The sequence below is a fragment of the Panthera leo genome, chromosome C2 (genome assembly GCF_018350215.1).
Source record: "Panthera leo isolate Ple1 chromosome C2, P.leo_Ple1_pat1.1, whole genome shotgun sequence".
Taxonomy (NCBI): Eukaryota; Metazoa; Chordata; class Mammalia; order Carnivora; family Felidae; genus Panthera; species Panthera leo.
Genome location: NC_056687.1, coordinates 114,974,019 through 114,981,789, shown reverse-complemented (window position 1 = coordinate 114,981,789; position 7,771 = coordinate 114,974,019). Strand labels below are relative to the sequence as shown.

Genomic DNA, 7,771 nt, shown 5'->3' with positions numbered 1-7,771 from the left:
GTAATTTGGTATGTAATTTTTAAGAATATTATACAATATATTAAAAATAAGCATTGTAGAATCATAAAAATCAACAAAAAGAATCAAAATAAGTACACTCAAAATAAATGTGTGGTTAAAAAAAAACCCACAGCATAAAAATAATGTAATTGCGTGTGGCAGAAGATTGAAAATGGAACACAAAGAGTTTGGGTGTAATATTTTGCATGCTAGATTTATATTTCTATTCTAAACACCTTTTGTAATAATAAAACCATGAGAAAAATCATATGTTAATGTGTGCTAAAAAATGATGGTCCCTAAAAACAGTACCAAAAGGTGGGTGGATCCATTTCCAGATCCTACTAGAAAGTGAACAGGCAACTGTTACGGACTCTCACTCTCAAGACCAACCAAAGACACCAAGAAAGATATGAGAAATCCCTGAGATGAAGACAGAGGGCTATTTTGAACTGATGTGAGAGGGAAAGACTGGCATAGGCAAACACAAGAGGTGCCCAGTAGAGTATAGAAAAGATGGAAAATAGAATAAAATAGAAAAGGTACTGTTGGGGAGTGCCTGGGTGGCTCAGTCGGTTAAGCGTCTGACTCTTGATCTCGGCTCAGGTCATGATCTCACCGGTTCAGGAGTTGGAGCCTCACATCGGGCTATGTACTATCAGTGCGGAGCCTGCCTGGGATTCTCTCTCTCCCTCTCTCTCTGTCCCTCCCCTGTTCACACACACACACTTTCTCAGAACAAATAAATAAACTTAAAAAGAAAGAAAAAGAAAGAAAGAAAGAAAGAAAGAAAGAAAGAAAGAAAGAAAGAAAGAAAGAAAAGAAAGAAAGACAGACAGACAGACAGACTACTGTTGGGATAAAGAATACCCACCCTACACCTATAGCAAATCAGATTTGGTTCAAGTGATCTCAAAAACAAAGGCATATCACAGACAGAAGCTACTGTGATGTGGTGTGAAAAGGAAGTAATGACTCTGGTTAAGTCGCTATGCTTAAGGATGATCCCCACCTAAAGCTGCTCTTTCCTGAGGGACAAAGAGCAAAGCCCCACATCAAGTTCTTCTGTTAGGGTGAGGAGATATCGACTCAGTTTTTCACTGCCTGGGCCTCTCCACACCAAGGCTTATGCATATACCCCACTGCTCACCCCCTGAGCTAACAGGTGACAGAAACAGGGGTATGACCTTCCCCTATATGTTTTGCTTGACAGGAAAAACAAGCCCATAAATCAAAAGAATAAGATATTTGAGAAGTACAACTACCTGGATTTTAGATTCCACCAGAAGCACAAACATACACATCAACAAATTTAAATCAGCTTAATGAAATATTTTTAAAGGAAAGAATGTATCACTATGATTAAAAATATATTAAAAGGGTGAAGCAGGGGGGAGCCTGGGTGGCTCAGTCAGTGACTCTTCGTTTTGGCTCAGATGTCACAGTTCGTGGGTGAAAAAGAACACTACTGAGAAATGAAAGGCAAAGAAGGACTAGAAAGAGAAGTGCTAAAATCCAAATTACAAAAATAGAAGAAATTTTAAAAGAGGATTAAATATTTGAAGATGTAGATAAATGTTTGATTTTCTTAAAGATAACAGGCCTAAGATGGAAAGAGCCTACAGAGTGACAAGAAGGAGAAAGAAAGAAAGAAAGATCCACACCACATTATATAATTAAAAATAAGAAAGACAGGGGCCCCTGGGTGGGGCCTCAAGTTAGGCTCAGCACTGAGCAAGGAGCCTGCTTGGGCTTCTCTCTCTCCCTCTCTGCCCCTCCTCCACTCATTCTCTGTCTCAAAATAAATAAGCAACTAAAAAAAAAGAATAAAAGGGGCGCTGGCCCGGGGGGCTTCCTCAGTTAAGCATCAGACTTCAGCTCAGGTCATGATCTCACAGTTTGTGGGTTCGAGCCCCATGGCAGGCTCTTGTGCTGACACTTCAAAGCCTGGAGCCTGCTTTGGATTCGGTGTCTCCCTCTCTCTCTCTGCCCCTCCCTTGCTCATTCTCTGTCTCTGTCTCTCTCTCTCTCAAAAAGCTAAATAAACATTTTTTTAATTAAATTTTTAAAAAAAGAGTAAGAAAGATAAAGAAAAAAACCATAAAAGCTATCCAAAAGAAAAAGCTTATCACATCAAAGAAATAAAAATCAAATTACTCAGAAGCAACACTGCCCTAGCAACTATGTAAATAGAATTTCCAAAGTACTGAAGAAAAAAACCTTAGAATTTAGGATTTTATATCCAGCCCAAAAATAAATCAAATCTAAAGGATTTCTCAGAAATATAAGGCCTCAAAAGGTTTGCTATGCAAAGATCCATAATGAAAACAGGGTGGGGATATGCTTAAAGAAGAGGACAAATATAAGAGACACTGCAAGTGATAAGTGAATAAAAGAGATCAAATATCTTGGTTGCAATCCTAAAGTTGGTTGCTATATTAAAAAGAGGGCAAGAAAGAAATCTGTGATCAAAATAAAAGAAGAAACATTCTAATAAAACCGTATTCAAAAGCTTAAATGCTATCAGTGTGTTGAGCGTTAGGTTCTCACAAGGGATGTAAAGAACTCAAACTAGTTCACCAACCTAGCTGGTCTCTTGTCAGTTCTTGACAAGAGAAGTTTCTTGCACCGAAGTATCAATCACATCACTAAATATACTGCTTAGTTCAGGTAACATGATGTTTACATAAAGATTTTCTCAATGAAAGGAATGGTACATGAGGTCCTTACCTCATTATGGATCAGTAACAATTCCCAGATGAGCATTTTAAGTAGGTTTAGCTATTAATTTAAAGGAGAGAAGATGAAGTGGGTGAAAAGAAATAGGAATAGAGAAAAAAAACAGAAATAATGACATATTTTGAACCCCAAATATATTAATAATTAGAATAAATAAATATTAACTAAATTTTTAAAAAAAAAACTTTTAACGTTTATTTATTTTTGGGACAGAGAGAGACAGAGCATGAACGGGGGAGGGGCAGAGAGAGAGGGAGACACAGAATCATAAGCAGGCTCCAGGCTCTGAGCCATCAGCCCAGAGCCTGACGCGGGGCTCGAACTCACGGACCGCGAGATCGTGACCTGATCTGAAGTCAGACGCTTAACCGACCGAGCCACCCAGGCGCCCCAATATTAACTAAATTTTAAAAGATAAAGTCACAGTTGGATTTTATAAAATCTAAAATATGCTGTTTATAAAAGATATTCCTAAAGCGTAAGAACACATAAAAGTTAAAAGTAAAAGGATAGAAAATTAAATATGAAGCAAATTTAACCAAAAGAAAGTTGCTACAGCCATTACTAACAACATATAAATGTCAAAGTAAAACGTATTATTAAGGACGGAGAATTCAATTCACTATTTAATGTAATTATCCAAGAAGATAAAATAGTTTTAAATATGTAGTTACTAATAAAATTGCCTGAAAGTATATGAAGTAAATTTTATTGGAACTGCAGGAACAGAGTAATAAATCCACTATTTTAGGGAGGGATTTCAGCACACTACTCTCAATTATTGAGAAGTCAAAGAGAAAAAAAAAATGACAAAGATATACAAGATCTGAATTACACAACTAAAAAACTTAACCTAAAGAACATTTGACACTTAGAATAAAAATATTATTCTCAAGTACAGATGACTATTCATAAAAATTATCATGAATTAGGACATAGAGAAAGTCTCAATAATTTTATAAAAATAAATATGCAATTAAATTAGACATTAATATACAAATCCAAGGGGCACCTGGGTGGCTCAGCCGGTTGAGCGTCTGACTTCAGCTCAGGTCATGATCTCGCGGTCTGTGAGTTCGAGCCCCGCATCGGGCTCTGTGCTGACAGCTCAGAGCCTGGAGCCTGTTTCAGATCCTGTGTCTCCCTCTCTGTCCCTCCCCTGTTCATGCTCTGTCTCTCTCTGTCTCAAAAATAAATAAACGTTTAAAAAAAAAAAATACAAATACAAATTTTTAATTCCCACTTACTCAAAATTTATTTTTCAAAGCCCTGATAAATGACTTGTGGATTAAAATGATATCATAATGGAAATTTTAAAATGTCTAGAACTGAGGGGCCCCTGGTTGATTCAGTCCATTAAGTGTTCAACTCTTGGTTTTGGCTCAGGTCATGAGCTCACTCACAGTTTATGAGTTCAAGCCCCTCATCAGGCTCTGTGCTGACAGTGCAGAGCCTGCTTGGGATATTCTCTCTCTCTCTCTCTCTCTCTCTCTTCCTGCCCCTCCCCTGCTCATTTGTGCGTGCTCTCTCTCTCTCAAAACAAATAAACTTAAAAAAATAAAATAAAATATCTAGAACTGATTTAAATTTTTTTAATTCTATGTCAAAATTTATGTGATGCAAAAAAAGCAGTGATCTGAGGGAAATTTATAGCCTTAAACATGACTACTGAGGGAAAAAATTGAAAGCCTCAAAAATCAATGAATTAATTGTCCATCTTAAGAGATCAGAAAAGGAACAACAGGATAAAGGTAAAGAAAATACAAGAGATAAATGAAAACAAAGAATAGAGAAGACTAACAAAGCTAAAACGCCAAAATATGGCTATTTGGAAAAACAAAGTAAATAAACTTTAAAAAATTAATCAAGATAAATGGAGAAAAGATACAAATGATTTTATAAATAAATAGAGGCAATTATTATAGGAAAAATAGGAGTTAAAATGATTTGAAAAGACTTCTAATTCCAAACAAGATGGAAAAATCAGATTGACTCATCTGCCAGAAACAAACAAACAAAAAAAAATCAAACATATATGGAACAGTAGTTTTTAGATATTGGTCATTATGCAATAATTGACAGCAAATGATGCCAGAGAGAAGGGAAATTTGAGGGGAGTCCCACAATCACCCCATCAGCTTACTGTTTGGGAGAGATTTTAGACTTCAATTTAGTAAGAATCTGTAACGCAAATTAATGCAACCACTTTGTTAAAGAATTTGGCATTATATAGTTGAAGATTTACATAGTCCGTAGCCTTCTGTTCCTAGGTATATCTCAACAGAAACTCTAACACATGTAGGACAGGATACATGCAAAAGACTGTTCATACGAGCACTGTTCACAATAGCAAAAACCTGAAAACATCACAAATATTTATTCACAGGAAAACTGCATGAATGAAGCATGCCATATATATATATATGCATATACATATACATATATATATATGTATATGCATATATATATATACATATATATATAGTAGAACTAATTAACTACACAGGGACTTGCTTGGCATAAGATAACTCCTAACAACAAGCTATTAAAGTGGAAAAATAAAGTCCCTAAAGAGTAAGTTGAGCATGATGTTCTTTCTGGAAAGTTAAAAATAACTAAAATAAAGGCTACATAAAAATAAGTAAAAATACAATTAATCTATCTGTATAAAACGGAAAGTAACTTCCACTTCTGGGAGCATAGATGTATCTTTCCCTATTCTTCCCACTAAGTAGAACTAAAACCTCTGCTTTTAATATATAAGGCAAACATCATGCTGTACATGACATCCCCGTGACTTATTTTATAACTGTTAGTTTGTACTTTTGACCCCCTTCATCTATTTCACCCACCTAGGATATGCCTGGAGTATTGGTGACCCCAGCCAACAAAACAACACCCAGTGGCCTCCACCTGCTGGTACTTAGAGGTTGTTACAGAATTTTCTCTTCACCACTCAATCGTATCTACTTACATTAGCCATCAGCAAAAGAAGAAATATCTTTTTCCGGAGACCAAGAGATATTTCACACAGTATAGTTTTGACGGCTTCAGTTTCTTCATTCAGCTCATCCAGTCGCTAAACACCTAGAAGCCAGGATTGTACCCGAATGGGGAGACAGCGGTAGAAGTTAAGAATGAAGCTCAGATTCAAGGGATTCTTCAGGCTTGTCAGCTGGAGGGACATGACCTCCTCCTGCCTGAGAAGAGCTTAAAAATTGACATGACAACTGAAAACATAGCAGCTCCTGTTCATCAGGAAAACAGCAGTCCTCACGCCTATCCCTCACCTCTAGGTTATAGAGGTTTCCCAAAATCTGTAACTCTGTAAATAACGTGCCATGTCATGGTATTCCTGGCAACTGACCTCTTCGGAATGGAGATATGATCAACAGATGTCAGGGTCTATTACAACAGCTGCCCCAGAGGCACCTCTGAAATATTTTTGGTGGGCAGTGGTGGATGAATGCGATTAACAACTTGGTGGAGGCTGCCAAGAGGTGTAGACATGAAGCAACGTGGCTTACGGGGCCGTCTCCCTTCTCTGTCACTGGAAACACAATCAGCCAGAACTCATCAGAATGCTTTGCAAGCCTGTCCACAATTGGTGGGTCGCGGGGCAGGGAGGCTTATCTTCACTTCCGCAGGATGGATGGGGCTGGGGCTTCTCACGCAGCTGCCCGACGGGTCCCGTGGAGGCAGCAGACAGAGATGGCAGAGGCCACTGCGGACACCACCGTCCAGGTCCTGGACTGTACCGGTAATCTCTGCCGGGCCACGCTTCCTCCGGCCCAGTAGCCAGCGGCATCTGCTGGGGCAAAAAAAGCGGGGCTGCGGCTTCTTCCCCGGGGGGCCGTACTCCACACGTTCCCCCACAGACTGAGCGCGCACCACGTGGCTGGATCCGCTGGAAGCTCTTCCGGTGCAAAGTTACTGCTCTGCGCCTCGCTCTGGTAACAGGACCCACCTGGGATAGATTTTCCCGTCAAACCGCATCACGCCGGAACGCCACGGTGGAGCTGCCTCCGTGTGGAAACTGCTTTTCAAGCGCACAAATAGCACCGCCTTTCATGGTTCCTTCTTCCTTGAGTTGAGGCCTGGGGATCTCTTCTTCCCTCGCCAGGAGGACGTTGGAGTCCCAGAGCGGCTGGTCTTCCATCTCAAAAATTGTCACATTCTAACAGGTGTGAGGTGCTATCTCATTGTGGCTTTCATTTGCATTTCCTTGATGATGAGTGATATTGAGCATCTTTTCATGTGTCTGTTGGTCACCTGTATGTCTTCTTTGGAGAAATGTTTGTACATGTCTTCTGCCCATCTTTTCACTGAATTAGTGTTTTGGATGTCGAGTTGTAAAAGTTCTTTATATATTTTGGATAGTAACTGTGTATCAGCTATGTAATTTGCAAATATTCTCTCCCATTCAGTGGTTCCTTTAGTTTTGTTGGTTGTTTCCTGTGCTGTGCAGAAGCTTTTTATTTACATGTAATCCCAATAGTTTAATTTTGTTTTTGTTTTCCTGGGCTCGGGAGACATATCTAGAAAGATGTTGCTACGGCCAATGTCTGAGGGATTACTGCCTATGCTCTCCACTAAAACTTTTATGGTTTCAAGCCTTACATTTGGGTCCTTAATCCATTTTAAGTTTATTTTTGTGTATGGCATAAGAAAGTGGTATGTTAAGCACACTGGAATTAAAAATTAAATAAATAGATAGATATATAAGTATATTTATCAACAAGTAGTTCTTCATAGACTCAAACTTAAAAAAAAAAAAAATCTCACCATGGCAGTTCAAGTGCAGGTTGCTGAGGTCAGCTTATATAGCATGGTGTACATCATGGTCACTATAGTCAATAATACTGTATTGCATTTTTTTTATTTTTTTTAACGTTTATTTATTTTTGAGACAGAGAGAGATACAGCATGAACGGGGGAGAGGCAGAGAGAGAGGGAGACACAGAATCGGAAGCAGGCTCCAGGCTCTGAGCCATCAGCCCAGAGCCTGACGCGGGGCTGGAACTTGTGGACC

The 7,771-nt window shown here is 38.8% G+C and overlaps 1 pseudogene; it reads left to right on the top strand.

The window, feature by feature from the left end:
- The first annotated feature begins 5,598 nt into the window (after positions 1-5,598).
- Positions 5,599-6,622, top strand: LOC122229334 (annotated as a pseudogene).
- Positions 6,623-7,771: the final 1,149 nt, after the last annotated feature.